The 16127-nt window shown below is 45.6% G+C and overlaps 27 non-coding genes across 27 annotated transcripts; all 27 read left to right on the plus strand.

Moving 5' to 3' along the window:
* Positions 1-220: 220 nt before the first annotated feature.
* Positions 221-293, plus strand: trnak-uuu (transfer RNA lysine (anticodon UUU)). Its single transcript has one exon. It is a non-coding gene; the product is annotated as a tRNA-Lys (tRNA).
* Positions 294-683: 390 nt separating this feature from the next.
* On the plus strand, positions 684-756 carry trnak-uuu (transfer RNA lysine (anticodon UUU)). Its single transcript has one exon. It is a non-coding gene; the product is annotated as a tRNA-Lys (tRNA).
* A 687-nt stretch (positions 757-1443) lies between these two features.
* Positions 1444-1516, plus strand: trnak-uuu (transfer RNA lysine (anticodon UUU)). Its single transcript has one exon. It is a non-coding gene; the product is annotated as a tRNA-Lys (tRNA).
* A 389-nt stretch (positions 1517-1905) lies between these two features.
* trnak-uuu (transfer RNA lysine (anticodon UUU)) lies at positions 1906-1978 on the plus strand. The gene has a single exon. It is a non-coding gene; the product is annotated as a tRNA-Lys (tRNA).
* Positions 1979-2831: 853 nt separating this feature from the next.
* trnak-uuu (transfer RNA lysine (anticodon UUU)) lies at positions 2832-2904 on the plus strand. The gene has a single exon. It is a non-coding gene; the product is annotated as a tRNA-Lys (tRNA).
* A 568-nt stretch (positions 2905-3472) lies between these two features.
* Positions 3473-3545, plus strand: trnak-uuu (transfer RNA lysine (anticodon UUU)). The gene has a single exon. It is a non-coding gene; the product is annotated as a tRNA-Lys (tRNA).
* Positions 3546-4112: 567 nt separating this feature from the next.
* trnak-uuu (transfer RNA lysine (anticodon UUU)) lies at positions 4113-4185 on the plus strand. The gene has a single exon. It is a non-coding gene; the product is annotated as a tRNA-Lys (tRNA).
* Positions 4186-4753: 568 nt separating this feature from the next.
* Positions 4754-4826, plus strand: trnak-uuu (transfer RNA lysine (anticodon UUU)). The gene has a single exon. It is a non-coding gene; the product is annotated as a tRNA-Lys (tRNA).
* A 374-nt stretch (positions 4827-5200) lies between these two features.
* On the plus strand, positions 5201-5273 carry trnak-uuu (transfer RNA lysine (anticodon UUU)). The gene has a single exon. It is a non-coding gene; the product is annotated as a tRNA-Lys (tRNA).
* A 567-nt stretch (positions 5274-5840) lies between these two features.
* On the plus strand, positions 5841-5913 carry trnak-uuu (transfer RNA lysine (anticodon UUU)). Its single transcript has one exon. It is a non-coding gene; the product is annotated as a tRNA-Lys (tRNA).
* An 837-nt stretch (positions 5914-6750) lies between these two features.
* On the plus strand, positions 6751-6823 carry trnak-uuu (transfer RNA lysine (anticodon UUU)). Its single transcript has one exon. It is a non-coding gene; the product is annotated as a tRNA-Lys (tRNA).
* A 568-nt stretch (positions 6824-7391) lies between these two features.
* trnak-uuu (transfer RNA lysine (anticodon UUU)) lies at positions 7392-7464 on the plus strand. The gene has a single exon. It is a non-coding gene; the product is annotated as a tRNA-Lys (tRNA).
* A 746-nt stretch (positions 7465-8210) lies between these two features.
* On the plus strand, positions 8211-8283 carry trnak-uuu (transfer RNA lysine (anticodon UUU)). The gene has a single exon. It is a non-coding gene; the product is annotated as a tRNA-Lys (tRNA).
* Positions 8284-8657: 374 nt separating this feature from the next.
* Positions 8658-8730, plus strand: trnak-uuu (transfer RNA lysine (anticodon UUU)). The gene has a single exon. It is a non-coding gene; the product is annotated as a tRNA-Lys (tRNA).
* A 390-nt stretch (positions 8731-9120) lies between these two features.
* On the plus strand, positions 9121-9193 carry trnak-uuu (transfer RNA lysine (anticodon UUU)). The gene has a single exon. It is a non-coding gene; the product is annotated as a tRNA-Lys (tRNA).
* A 390-nt stretch (positions 9194-9583) lies between these two features.
* Positions 9584-9656, plus strand: trnak-uuu (transfer RNA lysine (anticodon UUU)). Its single transcript has one exon. It is a non-coding gene; the product is annotated as a tRNA-Lys (tRNA).
* A 551-nt stretch (positions 9657-10207) lies between these two features.
* Positions 10208-10280, plus strand: trnak-uuu (transfer RNA lysine (anticodon UUU)). Its single transcript has one exon. It is a non-coding gene; the product is annotated as a tRNA-Lys (tRNA).
* A 389-nt stretch (positions 10281-10669) lies between these two features.
* Positions 10670-10742, plus strand: trnak-uuu (transfer RNA lysine (anticodon UUU)). The gene has a single exon. It is a non-coding gene; the product is annotated as a tRNA-Lys (tRNA).
* A 568-nt stretch (positions 10743-11310) lies between these two features.
* Positions 11311-11383, plus strand: trnak-uuu (transfer RNA lysine (anticodon UUU)). The gene has a single exon. It is a non-coding gene; the product is annotated as a tRNA-Lys (tRNA).
* A 389-nt stretch (positions 11384-11772) lies between these two features.
* trnak-uuu (transfer RNA lysine (anticodon UUU)) lies at positions 11773-11845 on the plus strand. Its single transcript has one exon. It is a non-coding gene; the product is annotated as a tRNA-Lys (tRNA).
* Positions 11846-12235: 390 nt separating this feature from the next.
* trnak-uuu (transfer RNA lysine (anticodon UUU)) lies at positions 12236-12308 on the plus strand. Its single transcript has one exon. It is a non-coding gene; the product is annotated as a tRNA-Lys (tRNA).
* A 746-nt stretch (positions 12309-13054) lies between these two features.
* trnak-uuu (transfer RNA lysine (anticodon UUU)) lies at positions 13055-13127 on the plus strand. The gene has a single exon. It is a non-coding gene; the product is annotated as a tRNA-Lys (tRNA).
* Positions 13128-13516: 389 nt separating this feature from the next.
* Positions 13517-13589, plus strand: trnak-uuu (transfer RNA lysine (anticodon UUU)). Its single transcript has one exon. It is a non-coding gene; the product is annotated as a tRNA-Lys (tRNA).
* Positions 13590-14157: 568 nt separating this feature from the next.
* trnak-uuu (transfer RNA lysine (anticodon UUU)) lies at positions 14158-14230 on the plus strand. The gene has a single exon. It is a non-coding gene; the product is annotated as a tRNA-Lys (tRNA).
* A 568-nt stretch (positions 14231-14798) lies between these two features.
* trnak-uuu (transfer RNA lysine (anticodon UUU)) lies at positions 14799-14871 on the plus strand. Its single transcript has one exon. It is a non-coding gene; the product is annotated as a tRNA-Lys (tRNA).
* Positions 14872-15245: 374 nt separating this feature from the next.
* On the plus strand, positions 15246-15318 carry trnak-uuu (transfer RNA lysine (anticodon UUU)). Its single transcript has one exon. It is a non-coding gene; the product is annotated as a tRNA-Lys (tRNA).
* Positions 15319-15877: 559 nt separating this feature from the next.
* On the plus strand, positions 15878-15950 carry trnak-uuu (transfer RNA lysine (anticodon UUU)). Its single transcript has one exon. It is a non-coding gene; the product is annotated as a tRNA-Lys (tRNA).
* The last annotated feature ends 177 nt before the right edge of the window (positions 15951-16127 follow it).

Raw genomic sequence — 16127 nt, forward strand, 5'->3', positions numbered from 1 at the left:
GTAAACCATTAGCATTAGACACATACGTGTATTCGTACTGGGCAAATCAGAAATTTGCTTGCAACCTGTCTTTGTCTTCCACAGCTACATGCAAATCAGAGACAATCCTCCTCCATGCCACAAGGAGTTGTTAATGGACAAAAGTTGCGTGGTCTTTCTTGGCCCAACCCTTCATTTGGACTCCGGGCGATCGTTTCCTCCAGAGAGATGCTCAAACGAAGCCTGGATAGTTCAGTCGGTAGAGCATCAGACTTTTAATCTGAGGGTCCAGGGTTCAAGTCCCTGTTCAGCCGGCGAGATTATTGTGTGATCTGTCTGTAGTGCTCAGAACTCCACTGAAGGTCAATTGCTCACAAAAACAGAGTTCAGTTCATTGCAGGCCAACCCCAGGGAGTGAGGTGGCAGTTTCTGATGGAATGCTGGAATACAAATCATACCTGAGTGACCCCCACTCCGTTTCTCGTAAACCATTAGCATTTAGACACAAATATGTATGCGTACTGGGCAAATCAGAAAACTGCTTGCAACCTGTCTTTGTCTTCAACAGCTACATGCATATTGGAGACAATGGTCCTCCATGCCACAAGGAGTTGTTAATGGACAAAAGTTGTGTGGTCTTTCTTGGCCCAACCCTTCATTTGGACTCCGGGCAATCGTTTCCTCCAGAGAGATGCTCAAACGAAGCCTGGATAGCTCAGTCGGTAGAGCATCAGACTTTTAATCTGAGGGTCCAGGGTTCAAGTCCCTGTTCAGGTGGCGAGATTATTGTGTGATCTGTCTGTAGTGCTCAGAACTCCACTGAAGGTCAATTGCTCACAAAAACAGAGTTCAGTTCATTGCAGGCAAACCCCAGGGAGTGAGGTGGCAGTTTCTGATGGAATGCTGGAGTACAACTCATACCTGAGTGACCCCCACTCCGTTTCTCGTAAACCTGTCTTTGTCTTCCACAGCTACATGCAAATCAGAGACAATCCTCCTCCATGCCATAAGGAGTTGTTAATGGACAAAGTTGCGTGGTCTTTCTTGGCCCCACTTTCTTGCTCATAAACCATTAGCATTTAGACATAAATATGTATTCGTACTGGGCAAATCAGAAAACTGCTTGCAACCTGTCTTTGTCTTCCACAGCTACATGCAAATCAGAGACAATCCTCCTCCATGCCACAAGGAGTTGTTAATGGACAAAAGTTGCGTGGTCTTTCTTGGCCCCACTTTCTTGCTCGTAAACCATTAGCATTTAGACACAAATATGTATTCGTACTGGGCAAATCAGAAAACTGCTTGCAACCTGTCTTTGTCTCCAACAGCTACATGCATATTGGAGACAATGGTCCTCCGTGCCACAAGGAGTTGTCAATGGACAAAAGTTGTGTGGTCTTTCTTGGCCCAACCCTTCATTTGGACTCCGGGCGATCGTTTCCTCCAGAGAGATGCTCAAACGAAGCCTGGATAGCTCAGTCGGTAGAGCATCAGACTTTTAATCTGAGGGTCCAGGGTTCAAGTCCCTGTTCAGGCGGCGAGATTATTGTGTGATCTGTCTGTAGTGCTCAGAACTCCACTGAAGGTCAATTGCTCACAAAAACAGAGTTCAGTTCATTGCAGACAAACCCCAGGGAGTGAGGTGACAGTTTCTGATGGAATGCTGGAGTACAAATCATACCTGAGTGACCCCAACTCCGTTTCTCGTAAACCATTAGCATTAGACACATACATGTATTCGTACTGGGCAAATCAGAAATTTGCTTGCAACCTGTCTTTGTCTTCCACAGCTACATGCAAATCAGAGACAATCCTCCTCCATGCCACAAGGAGTTGTTAATGGACAAAAGTTGCGTGGTCTTTCTTGGCCCAACCCTTCATTTGGACTCCGGGCGATCGTTTCCTCCAGAGAGATGCTCAAACGAAGCCTGGATAGTTCAGTCGGTAGAGCATCAGACTTTTAATCTGAGGGTCCAGGGTTCAAGTCCCTGTTCAGGCGGCGAGATTATTGTGTGATCTGTCTGTAGTGCTCAGAACTCCACTGAAGGTCAATTGCTCACAAAAACAGAGTTCAGTTCATTGCAGGCCAACCCCAGGGAGTGAGGTGGCAGTTTCTGATGGAATGCTGGAATACAAATCATACCTGAGTGACCCCCACTCCGTTTCTCGTAAACCATTAGCATTCAGACACAAATATGTATTTGTACTGGGCAAATCAGAAAACTGCTTGCAACCTGTCTTTGTCTTCAACAGCTACATGCATATCGGAGACAATGGTCCTCCATGCCACTAGGAGTTGTTAATGGACAAAAGTTGTGTGGTCTTTCTTGGCCCAACCCTTCATTTGGACTCTGGGCGATCGTTTCCTCCAGAGAGATGCTCAAACGAAGCCTGGTTGGCTCAGTCGGAAGAGCATCAGACTTTTAATCTGAGGGTCCAGGGTTCAAGTCCCTGTTCAGGTGGCAAGATTATTGTGTGATCTGTCTGTAGTGCTCAGAACTCCACTGAAGGTCAATTGCTCACAAAAACAGAATGCAGTTCATTGCAGGCCAACCCCAGGGAGTAAGATGGCAATTTCTGATGGAATGCTGGAATACAAATCATACCTGAGTGACCCCCACTCCGTTTCTCGTAAACCATTAGCATTTAGACACAAATATGTATTCGTACTGGGCTAATCAGAAAACTGCTTGCAACCTGTCTTTGTCTTCCACAGCTACATGCAAATCAGAGACAATCCTCCTCCATGCCACAAGGAGTTGTTAATGGACAAAAGTTGCGTGGTCTTTTTTTGCCCAACCCTTCATTTGGACTCCGGGCGATCGTTCCCTCCAGAGAGAGGCTCAAACGAAGCCTGGATAGCTCAGTCGGTAGAGCATCAGACTTTTAATCTGAGGGTCCAGGGTTCAAGTCCCTGTTCAGGCGGCAAGATTATTGCTTGATCTGTCTGTAGTGCTCAGAACTCGACTGAAGGTCAATTGCTCACAAAAACAGAGTTCAGTTCATTGCAGGCCAACCCCAGGGAGTAAAATGGCAATTTCTGATGGAATGCTGGAATACAAATCATACCTGAGTGACCCCCACTCTGTTGCTCGTAAACCATTACCATTAGACACATACATGTATTCGTACTGGGCAAATCAGAAATTTGCTTGCAACCTGTCTTTGTCTTCCACAGCTACATGCAAATCAGAGACAATCCTCCTCCATGCCACAAGGAGTTGTTAATGGACAAAAGTTGCGTGGTCTTTCTTGGCCCCACTTTCTTGCTCATAAACCATTAGCATTTAGACACAAATATGTATGCGTACTGGGCAAATCAGAAAACTGCTTGCAACCTGTCTTTGTCTTCAACAGCTACATGCATATTGGAGACAATGGTCCTCCATGCCACAAGGAGTTGTTAATGGACAAAAGTTGTGTGGTCTTTCTTGGCCCAACCCTTCATTTGGACTCCGGGCGATCGTTTCCTCCAGAGAGATGCTCAAACGAAGCCTGGATAGCTCAGTCGGTAGAGCATCAGACTTTTAATCTGAGGGTCCAGGGTTCAAGTCCCTGTTCAGGCGGTGAGATTATTGTGTGATCTGTCTGTAGTGCTCAGAACTCCACTGAAGGTCAATTGCTCACAAAAACAGAGTTCAGTTCATTGCAGGCAAACCCCAGGGAGTGAGGTGGCAGTTTCTGATGGAATGCTGGAGTACAAATCATACCTGAGTGACCCCCACTCCGTTTCTCGTAAACCATTAGCATTAGACACATACATGTATTCGTACTGGGCAAATCAGAAATTTGCTTGCAACCTGTCTTTGTCTTCCACAGCTACATGCAAATCAGAGACAATCCTCCTCCATGCCATAAGGAGTTGTTAATGGACAAAGTTGCGTGGTCTTTCTTGGCCCCACTTTCTTGCTCATTAACCATTAGCATTTAGACACAAAAATGTATTTGTACTGGGCAAATCAGAAAACTGCTTGCAAGCTGTCTTTGTCTTCCACAGCTACATGCAAATCAGAGACAATCCTCCTCCATGCCACAAGGAGTTGTTAATGGACAAAAGTTGCGTGGTCTTTTTTTGCCCAACCCTTCATTTGGACTCCGGGCGATCGTTCCCTCCAGAGAGAGGCTCAAACGAAGCCTGGATAGCTCAGTCGGAAGAGCATCAGACTTTTAATCTGAGGGTCCAGGGTTCAAGTCCCTGTTCAGGCGGCAAGATTATTGCTTGATCTGTCTGTAGTGCTCAGAACTCGACTGAAGGTCAATTGCTCACAAAAACAGAGTTCAGTTCATTGCAGGCCAACCCCAGGGAGTAAAATGGCAATTTCTGATGGAATGCTGGAATACAAATCATACCTGAGTGACCCCCACTCTGTTGCTCGTAAACCATTAGCATTAGACACATACATGTATTCGTACTGGGCAAATCAGAAATTTGCTTGCAACCTGTCTTTGTCTTCCACAGCTACATGCAAATCAGAGACAATCCTCCTCCATGCCACAAGGAGTTGTTAATGGACAAAAGTTGCGTGGTCTTTCTTGGCCTCACTTTCTTGCTCATAAACCATTAGCATTTAGACACAAATATGTATGCGTACTGGGCAAATCAGAAAACTGCTTGCAACCTGTCTTTGTCTTCAACAGCTACATGCATATTGGAGACAATGGTCCTCCATGCCACAAGGAGTTGTTAATGGACAAAAGTTGTGTGGTCTTTCTTGGCCCAACCCTTCATTTGGACTCCGGGCGATCGTTTCCTCCAGAGAGATGCTCAAACGAAGCCTGGATAGCTCAGTCGGTAGAGCATCAGACTTTTAATCTGAGGGTCCAGGGTTCAAGTCCCTGTTCAGGCGGTGAGATTATTGTGTGATCTGTCTGTAGTGCTCGGAACTCCACTGAAGGTCAATTTGTCACAAAAACAGAATCAACCCCAGGGAGTAAGATGGCAATTTCTGATGGAATGCTGGAATACAAATCATACCTGAGTGACCCCCACTCCGTTTCTCGTAAACCATTAGCATTTGGACACAAATATGTATTCGTACTGGGCAAATCAGAAAACTGCTTGCAACCTGTCTTTGTCTTCCACAGCTACATGCAAATCAGAGACAATCCTCCTCCATGCCTCAAGGAGTTGTTAATGGACAACAGTTGTGTGGTCTTTCTTGGCCCAACCCTTCATTTGGACTCCGGGCGATCGTTTCCTCCAGAGAGATGCTCAAACGAAGCCTGGATAGTTCAGTCGGTAGAGCATCAGACTTTTAATCTGAGGGTCCAGGGTTCAAGTCCCTGTTCAGGCGGCGAGATTATTGTGTGATCTGTCTGTAGTGCTCAGAACTCCACTGAAGGTCGATTGCTCACAAAAACAGAGTTCAGTTCATTACAGGCCAACCCCAGGGAGTAAAATGGCAATTTCTGATGGAATGCTGGAATACAAATCATACCTGAGTGACCCCCACTCTGTTGCTCGTAAACCATTACCATTAGACACATACATGTATTCGTACTGGGCAAATCAGAAATTTGCTTGCAACCTGTCTTTGTCTTCCACAGCTACATGCAAATCAGAGACAATCCTCGTCCATGCCATAAGGAGTTGTTAATGGAAAAAGTTGCGTGGTCTTTCTTGGCCCCACTTTCTTGCTCATTAACCATTAGCATTTAGACACAAATATGTATTCGTACTGGGCAAATCAGAAAACTGCTTGCAACCTGTCTTTGTCTTCAACAGCTACATGCATATTGGAGACAATGGTCCTCCATGCCACAAGGAGTTGTTAATGGACAAAAGTTGTGTGGTCTTTCTTGGCCCAACCCTTCATTTGGACTCCGGGCGATCGTTTCCTCCAGAGAGATGCTCAAACGAAGCCTGGATAGCTCAGTCGGTAGAGCATCAGACTTTTAATCTGAGGGTCCAGGGTTCAAGTCCCTGTTCAGGCGGCAAGATTATTGTGTGATCTGTCTGTAGTGCTCAGAACTCCACTGAAGGTCAATTTGTCACAAAAACAGAATCAACCCCTGGGAGTAAGATGGCAATTTCTGATGGAATGCTGGAATACAAATCATACCTGAGTGACCCCCACTCCGTTTCTCGTATACCATTAGCATTTAGACACAAATATGTATTCGTACTGGGCAAATCAGAAAACTGCTTACAACCTATCTTTGTCTCCAACAGCTACATGCATATTGGATACAATGGTCCTCCATGCCACTAGGAGTTGTTAATGGACAAAAGTTGTGTGGTCTTTCTTGGCCCAACCCTTCATTTGGAGTCCGGGCGATCGTTTCCTCCAGAGAGATGCTCAAACGAAGCCTGGTTGGCTCAGTCGGAAGAGCATCAGACTTTTAATCTGAGGGTCCAGGGTTCAAGTCCCTGTTCAGGTGGCAAGATTATTGTGTGATCTGTCTGTAGTGCTCAGAACTCCACTGAAGGTCAATTGCTCACAAAAACAGAATGCAGTTCATTGCAGGCCAACCCCAGGGAGTAAGATGGCAATTTCTGATGGAATGCTGGAATACAAATCATACCTGAGTGACCCCCACTCCGTTTCTCGTAAACAATTAGCATTTAGACACAAATATGTATTCGTACTGGGCAAATCAGAAAACTGCTTGCAACCTGTCTTTGTCTTCCACAGCTACATGCAAATCAGAGACAATCCTCCTCCATGCCACAAGGAGTTGTTAATGGACAAAAGTTGCGTGGTCTTTTTTTGCCCAACCCTTCATTTGGACTCCGGGCGATCGTTCCCTCCAGAGAGAGACTCAAACTAAGCCTGGATAGCTCAGTCGGTAGAGCATCAGACTTTTAATCTGAGGGTCCAGGGTTCAAGTCCCTGTTCAGGCGGCAAGATTATTGCTTGATCTGTCCGTAGTGCTCAGAACTCGACTGAGGGTCAATTGCTCACAAAAACAGAGTTCAGTTCATTGCAGGCCAACCCCAGGGAGTAAAATGGCAATTTCTGATGGAATGCTGGAATACATATCATACCTGAGTGACCCCCACTCTGTTGCTCGTAAACCATTACCATTAGACACATACATGTATTCGTACTGGGCAAATCAGAAATTTGCTTGCAACCTGTCTTTGTCTTCCACAGCTACATGCAAATCAGAGACAATCCTCCTCCATGCCACAAGGAGTTGTTAATGGACAAAAGTTGCGTGGTCTTTCTTGGCCCCACTTTCTTGCTCATAAACCATTAGCATTTAGACACAAATATATATGCGTACTGGGCAAATCAGAAAACTGCTTGCAACCTGTCTTTGTCTTCAACAGCTACATGCATATTGGAGACAATGGTCCTCCATGCCACAAGGAGTTGTTAATGGACAAAAGTTGTGTGGTCTTTCTTGGCCCAACCCTTCATTTGGACTCCGGGCAATCGTTTCCTCCAGAGAGATGCTCAAACGAAGCCTGGATAGCTCAGTCGGTAGAGCATCAGACTTTTAATCTGAGGGTCCAGGGTTCAAGTCCCTGTTCAGGCGGCGAGATTATTGTGTGATCTGTCTGTAGTGCTCAGAACTCCACTGAAGGTCAATTGCTCACAAAAACAGAGTTCAGTTCATTTCAGGCAAACCCCAGGGAGTGAGGTGGCAGCTTCTGATGGAATGCTGGAGTACAAATCATACCTGAGTGACCCCAACTCCGTTTCTCGTAAACCATTAGCATTAGACACATACATGTATTCGAACTGGGCAAATCAGAAATTTGCTTGCAACCTGTCTTTGTCTTCCACAGCTACATGCAAATCAGAGACAATCCTCCTCCATGCCATAAGGAGTTGTTAATGGACAAAGTTGCGTGGTCTTTCTTGGCCCCACTTTCTTGCTCATAAACCATTAGCATTTAGACACAAATATGTATTCGTACTGGGCAAATCAGAAAACTGCTTGCAACCTGTCTTTGTCTTCCACAGCTACATGCAAATCAGAGACAATCCTCCTCCATGCCACAAGGAGTTGTTAATGGACAAAAGTTGCGTGGTCTTTCTTGGCCCCACTTTCTTGCTCGTAAACCATTAGCATTTAGACACAAATATGTATTCGTACTGGGCAAATCAGAAAACTGCTTGCAACCTGTCTTTGTCTTCAACAGCTACATGCATATTGGAGACAATGGTCCTCCATGCCACAAGGAGTTGTTAATGGACAAAAGTTGTGTGGTCTTTCTTGGCCCAACCCTTCATTTGGACTCCGGGCGATCGTTTCCTCCAGAGAGATGCTCAAACGAAGCATGGATAGCTCAATCGGTAGAGCATCAGACTTTTAATCTGAGGGTCCAGGGTTCAAATCCCTGTTCAGGCGGCGAGATTATTGTGTGATCTGTCTGTAGTGCTCAGAACTCCACTGAAGGTCAATTTGTCACAAAAACAGAATCAACCCCACGGAGTAAGATGGCAATTTCTGATGGAATGCTGGAATACAAATCATACCTGAGTGACCCCCACTCCGTTTCTCGTAAACCATTAGCATTTGGACACAAATATGTATTCGTACTGGGCAAATCAGAAAACTGCTTGCAACCTGTCTTTGCCTTCCACAGCTACATGCAAATCAGAGACAATCCTCCTCCATGCCGCAAGGAGTTGTTAATGGACAAAAGTTGTGTGGTCTTTCTTGGCCCAACCCTTCATTTGGACTCCGGGCGATCGTTTCATCCAGAGAGATGCTCAAACGAAGCCTGGATAGTTCAGTCGGTAGAGCATCAGACTTTTAATCTGAGGGTCCAGGGTTCAAGTCCCTGTTCAGGCGGCGAGATTATTGTGTGATCTGTCTGTAGTGCTCAGAACTCCACTGAAGGTCAATTGCTCACAAAAACAGAGTTCAGTTCATTGCAGGCCAACCCCAGGGAGTGAGGTGGCAGTTTCTGATGGAATGCTGGAATACAAATCATACCTGAGTGACCCCCAATCCGTTTCTCGTGAACAATTAGCATTTAGACACAAATATGTATTCGTACTGGGCAAATCAGAAAACTGCTTGCAACCTGTCTTTGTCTTCAACAGCTACATGCATATTGGATACAATGGTCCTCCATGGCACTATGAGTTGTTAATGGACAAAAGTTGTGTGGTCTTTCTTGACCCAACCCTTCATTTGGAGTCCGGGCGATCGTTTCCTCCAGAGAGATGCTCAAACGAAGCTTGGATAGCTCAGTCGGAAGAGCATCAGACTTTTAATCTGAGGGTCCAGGGTTCAAGTCCCTGTTCAGGTGGCAAGATTATTGTGTGATCTGTCTGTAGTGCTCAGAACTCCACTGAAGGTAAATTGGTCACAAAAACAGAATGCAGTTCATTGCAGGCCAACCCCAGGGAGTAAGATGGCAATTTCTGATGGAATGCTGGAATACAAATCATACCTGAGTGACCCCCACTCCGTTTCTCGTAAACCATTAGCATTTAGACACAAATATGTATTCGTACTGGGCAAATCAGAAAACTGCTTGCAACCTGTCTTTGTCTTCCACAGCTACATGCAAATCAGAGACAATCCTCCTCCATGCCACAAGGAGTTGTTAATGGACAAAAGTTGCGTGGTCTTTTTTTGCCCAACCCTTCATTTGGACTTCGGGCGATCGTTCCCTCCAGAGAGAGGCTCAAACGAAGCCTGGATAGCTCAGTCGGTAGAGCATCAGACTTTTAATCTGAGGGTCCAGGGTTCAAGTCCCTGTTCAGGCGGCAAGATTATTGTGTGATCTGTCTGTAGTGCTCAGAACTCCACTGAAGGTCAATTTGTCACAAAAACAGAATCAACCCCTGGGAGTAAGATGGCAATTTCTGATGGAATGCTGGAATACAAATCATACCTGAGTGACCCCCACTCTGTTGCTCGTAAACCATTACCATTAGACACATACATGTATTCGTACTGGGCAAATCAGAAATTTGCTTGCAACCTGTCTTTGTCTTCCACAGCTACATGCAAATCAGAGACAATCCTCCTCCATGCCATAAGGAGTTGTTAATGGACAAAGTTGCGTGGTCTTTCTTGGCCCCACTTTCTTGCTCATTAACCGTTAGCATTTAGACACAAATATGTATGCGTACTGGGCAAATCAGAAAACTGCTTGCAACCTGTCTTTGTCTCCAACAGCTACATGCATATTGGAGACAATGGTCCTCCGTGCCACAAGGAGTTGTCAATGGACAAAAGTTGTGTGGTCTTTCTTGGCCCAACCCTTCATTTGGACTCCGGGCGATCGTTTCCTCCAGAGAGATGCTCAAACGAAGCCTGGATAGCTCAGTCGGTAGAGCATCAGACTTTTAATCTGAGGGTCTAGGGTTCAAGTCCCTGTTCAGGCGGCGAGATTATTGTGTGATCTGTCTGTAGTGCTCAGAACTCCACTGAAGGTCAATTGCTCACAAAAACAGAGTTCAGTTCATTGCAGACAAACCCCAGGGAGTGAGGTGGCAGTTTCTGATGGAATGCTGGAATACAAATCATACCTGAGTGACCCCAACTCTGTTTCTCGTAAACCATTAGCATTAGACACATACATGTATTCGTACTGGGCAAATCAGAAATGTGCTTGCAACCTGTCTTTGTCTTCCACAGCTACATGCAAATCAGAGACAATCCTCCTCCATGCCACAAGGAGTTGTTAATGGACAAAAGTTGCGTGGTCTTTTTTGGCCCAACCCTTCATTTGGACTCCGGGCGATCGTTCCCTCCAGAGAGAGGCTCAAACGAAGCCTGGATAGCTCAGTCGGTAGAGCATCAGACTTTTAATCTGAGGGTCCAGGGTTCAAGTCCCTGTTCAGGCGGCAAGATTATTGCTTGATCTGTCTGTAGTGCTCAGAACTCGACTGAAGGTCAATTGCTCACAAAAACAGAGTTCAGTTCATTGCAGGCCAACCCCAGGGAGTAAAATGGCAATTTCTGATGGAATGCTGGAATACAAATCATACCTGAGTGACCCCCACTCTGTTGCTCGTAAACCATTACCATTAGACACATACATGTATTCGTACTGGGCAAATCAGAAATTTGCTTGCAACCTGTCTTTGTCTTCCACAGCTACATGCAAATCAGAGACGATCCTCCTCCATGCCACAAGGAGTTGTTAATGGACAAAAGTTGCGTGGTCTTTCTTGGCCCCACTTTCTTGCTCATAAACCATTAGCATTTAGACACAAATATGTATGCGTACTGGGCAAATCAGAAAACTGCTTGCAACCTATCTTTGTCTTCAACAGCTACATGCATATTGGAGACAATGGTCCTCCATGCCACAAGGAGTTGTTAATGGACAAAAGTTGTGTGGTCTTTCTTGGCCCAACCCTTCATTTGGACTCCGGGCGATCGTTTCCTCCAGAGAGATGCTCAAACGAAGCCTGGATAGCTCAGTCGGTAGAGCATCAGACTTTTAATCTGAGGGTCCAGGGTTCAAGTCCCTGTTCAGGCGGCGAGATTATTGTGTGATCTGTCTGTAGTGCTCAGAACTCCACTGAAGGTCAATTGCTCACAAAAACAGAGTTCAGTTCATTGCAGACAAACCCCAGGGAGTGAGGTGGCAGTTTCTGATGGAATGCTGGAGTACAAATCATACCTGAGTGACCCCAACTCCGTTTCTCGTAAACCATTAGCATTAGACACATACGTGTATTCGTACTGGGCAAATCAGAAATTTGCTTGCAACCTGTCTTTGTCTTCCACAGCTACATGCAAATCAGAGACAATCCTCCTCCATGCCACAAGGAGTTGTTAATGGACAAAAGTTGCGTGGTCTTTCTTGGCCCAACCCTTCATTTGGACTCCGGGCGATCGTTTCCTCCAGAGAGATGCTCAAACGAAGCCTGGATAGTTCAGTCGGTAGAGCATCAGACTTTTAATCTGAGGGTCCAGGGTTCAAGTCCCTGTTCAGGCGGCGAGATTATTGTGTGATCTGTCTGTAGTGCTCAGAACTCCACTGAAGGTCAATTGCTCACAAAAACAGAGTTCAGTTCATTGCAGGCCAACCCCAGGGAGTGAGGTGGCAGTTTCTGATGGAATGCTGGAATACAAATCATACCTGAGTGACCCCCACTCCGTTTCTCGTAAACCATTAGCATTTAGACACAAATATGTATGCGTACTGGGCAAATCAGAAAACTGCTTGCAACCTGTCTTTGTCTTCAACAGCTACATGCATATTGGAGACAATGGTCCTCCATGCCACAAGGAGTTGTTAATGGACAAAAGTTGTGTGGTCTTTCTTGGCCCAACCCTTCATTTGGACTCCGGGCAATCGTTTCCTCCAGAGAGATGCTCAAACGAAGCCTGGATAGCTCAGTCGGTAGAGCATCAGACTTTTAATCTGAGGGTCCAGGGTTCAAGTCCCTGTTCAGGTGGCGAGATTATTGTGTGATCTGTCTGTAGTGCTCAGAACTCCACTGAAGGTCAATTGCTCACAAAAACAGAGTTCAGTTCATTGCAGGCAAACCCCAGGGAGTGAGGTGGCAGTTTCTGATGGAATGCTGGAGTACAACTCATACCTGAGTGACCCCCACTCCGTTTCTCGTAAACCATTAGCATTAGACACATACATGTATTCGTACTGGGCAAATCAGAAATTTGCTTGCAACCTGTCTTTGTCTTCCACAGCTACATGCAAATCAGAGACAATCCTCCTCCATGCCATAAGGAGTTGTTAATGGACAAAGTTGCGTGGTCTTTCTTGGCCCCACTTTCTTGCTCATAAACCATTAGCATTTAGACATAAATATGTATTCGTACTGGGCAAATCAGAAAACTGCTTGCAACCTGTCTTTGTCTTCCACAGCTACATGCAAATCAGAGACAATCCTCCTCCATGCCACAAGGAGTTGTTAATGGACAAAAGTTGCGTGGTCTTTCTTGGCCACACTTTCTTGCTCGTAAACCATTAGCATTTAGACACAAATATGTATTCGTACTGGGCAAATCAGAAAACTGCTTGCAACCTGTCTTTGTCTCCAACAGCTACATGCATATTGGAGACAATGGTCCTCCGTGCCACAAGGAGTTGTCAATGGACAAAAGTTGTGTGGTCTTTCTTGGCCCAACCCTTCATTTGGACTCCGGGCGATCGTTTCCTCCAGAGAGATGCTCAAACGAAGCCTGGATAGCTCAGTCGGTAGAGCATCAGACTTTTAATCTGAGGGTCCAGGGTTCAAGTCCCTGTTCAGGCGGCGAGATTATTGTGTGATCTGTCTGTAGTGCTCAGAACTCCACTGAAGGTCAATTGCTCACAAAAACAGAGTTCAGTTCATTGCAGACAAACCCCAGGGAGTGAGGTGGCAGTTTCTGATGGAATGCTGGAGTACAAATCATACCTGAGTGACCCCAACTCCGTTTCTCGTAAACCATTAGCATTAGACACATACATGTATTCGTACTGGGCAAATCAGAAATTTGCTTGCAACCTGTCTTTGTCTTCCACAGCTACATGCAAATCAGAGACAATCCTCCTCCATGCCACAAGGAGTTGTTAATGGACAAAAGTTGCGTGGTCTTTCTTGGCCCAACCCTTCATTTGGACTCCGGGCGATCGTTTCCTCCAGAGAGATGCTCAAACGAAGCCTGGATAGTTCAGTCGGTAGAGCATCAGACTTTTAATCTGAGGGTCCAGGGTTCAAGTCCCTGTTCAGGCGGCGAGATTATTGTGTGATCTGTCTGTAGTGCTCAGAACTCCACTGAAGGTCAATTGCTCACAAAAACAGAGTTCAGTTCATTGCAGGCCAACCCCAGGGAGTGAGGTGGCAGTTTCTGATGGAATGCTGGAATACAAATCATACCTGAGTGACCCCCACTCCGTTTCTCGTAAACCATTAGCATTCAGACACAAATATGTATTTGTACTGGGCAAATCAGAAAACTGCTTGCAACCTGTCTTTGTCTTCCACAGCTACATGCAAATCAGAGACAATCCTCCTCCATGCCATAAGGAGTTGTTAATGGACAAAGTTGCGTGGTCTTTCTTGGCCCCACTTTCTTGCTCATTAACCATTAGCATTTAGACACAAAAATGTATTTGTACTGGGCAAATCAGAAAACTGCTTGCAAGCTGTCTTTGTCTTCCACAGCTACATGCAAATCAGAGACAATCCTCCTCCATGCCACAAGGAGTTGTTAATGGACAAAAGTTGCGTGGTCTTTTTTTGCCCAACCCTTCATTTGGACTCCGGGCGATCGTTCCCTCCAGAGAGAGGCTCAAACGAAGCCTGGATAGCTCAGTCGGAAGAGCATCAGACTTTTAATCTGAGGGACCAGGGTTCAAGTCCCTGTTCAGGCGGCAAGATTATTGCTTGATCTGTCTGTAGTGCTCAGAACTCGACTGAAGGTCAATTGCTCACAAAAACAGAGTTCAGTTCATTGCAGGCCAACCCCAGGGAGTAAAATGGCAATTTCTGATGGAATGCTGGAATACAAATCATACCTGAGTGACCCCCACTCTGTTGCTCGTAAACCATTAGCATTAGACACATACATGTATTCGTACTGGGCAAATCAGAAATTTGCTTGCAACCTGTCTTTGTCTTCCACAGCTACATGCAAATCAGAGACAATCCTCCTCCATGCCACAAGGAGTTGTTAATGGACAAAAGTTGCGTGGTCTTTCTTGGCCCCACTTTCTTGCTCATAAACCATTAGCATTTAAACACAAATATGTATGCGTACTGGGCAAATCAGAAAACTGCTTGCAACCTGTCTTTGTCTTCAACAGCTACATGCATGTTGGAGACAATGGTCCTCCATGCCACAAGGAGTTGTTAATGGACAAAAGTTGTGTGGTCTTTCTTGGCCCAACCCTTCATTTGGACTCCGGGCGATCGTTTCCTCCAGAGAGATGCTCAAACGAAGCCTGGATAGCTCAGTCGGTAGAGCATCAGACTTTTAATCTGAGGGTCCAGGGTTCAAGTCCCTGTTCAGGCGGTGAGATTATTGTGTGATCTGTCTGTAGTGCTCGGAACTCCACTGAAGGTCAATTTGTCACAAAAACAGAATCAACCCCAGGGAGTAAGATGGCAATTTCTGATGGAATGCTGGAATACAAATCATACCTGAGTGACCCCCACTCCGTTTCTCGTAAACCATTAGCATTTGGACACAAATATGTATTCGTACTGGGCAAATCAGAAAACTGCTTGCAACCTGTCTTTGTCTTCCACAGCTACATGCAAATCAGAGACAATCCTCCTCCATGCCTCAAGGAGTTGTTAATGGACAACAGTTGTGTGGTCTTTCTTGGCCCAACCCTTCATTTGGACTCCGGGCGATCGTTTCCTCCAGAGAGATGCTCAAACGAAGCCTGGATAGTTCAGTCGGTAGAGCATCAGACTTTTAATCTGAGGGTCCAGGGTTCAAGTCCCTGTTCAAGCGGCGAGATTATTGTGTGATCTGTCTGTAGTGCTCAGAACTCCACTGAAGGTCAATTGCTCACAAAAACAGAGTTCAGTTCATTACAGGCCAATGTAAAATGGCAATTTCTGATGGAATGCTGGAATACAAATCATACCTGAGTGACCCCCACTCTGTTGCTCGTAAACCATTACCATTAGACACATACATGTATTCGTACTGGGCAAATCAGAAATTTGCTTGCAACCTGTCTTTGTCTTCCACAGCTACATGCAAATCAGAGACAATCCTCGTCCATGCCATAAGGAGTTGTTAATGGAAAAAGTTGCGTGGTCTTTCTTGGCCCCACTTTCTTGCTCATTAACCATTAGCATTTAAACACAAATATGTATTCGTACTGGGCAAATCAGAAAACTGCTTGCAACCTGTCTTTGTCTTCAACAGCTACATGCATATTGGAGACAATGGTCCTCCATGCCACAAGGAGTTGTTAATGGACAAAAGTTGTGTGGTCTTTCTTGGCCCAACCCTTCATTTGGACTCCGGGCGATCGTTTCCTCCAGAGAGATGCTCAAACGAAGCCTGGATAGCTCAGTCGGTAGAGCATCAGACTTTTAATCTGAGGGTCCAGGGTTCAAGTCCCTGTTCAGGCGGCAAGATTATTGTGTGATCTGTCTGTAGTGCTCAGAACTCCACTGAAGGTCAATTTGTCACAAAAACAGAATCAACCCCTGGGAGTAAGATGGCAATTTCTGATGGAATGCTGGAATACAAATCATACCTGAGTGACCCCCACTCCGTTTCTCGTATACCATTAGCATTTAGACACA

The sequence above is a fragment of the Centropristis striata genome, chromosome 5 (assembly GCF_030273125.1).
Source record: "Centropristis striata isolate RG_2023a ecotype Rhode Island chromosome 5, C.striata_1.0, whole genome shotgun sequence".
NCBI lineage: Eukaryota > Metazoa > Chordata > Actinopteri > Perciformes > Serranidae > Centropristis > Centropristis striata.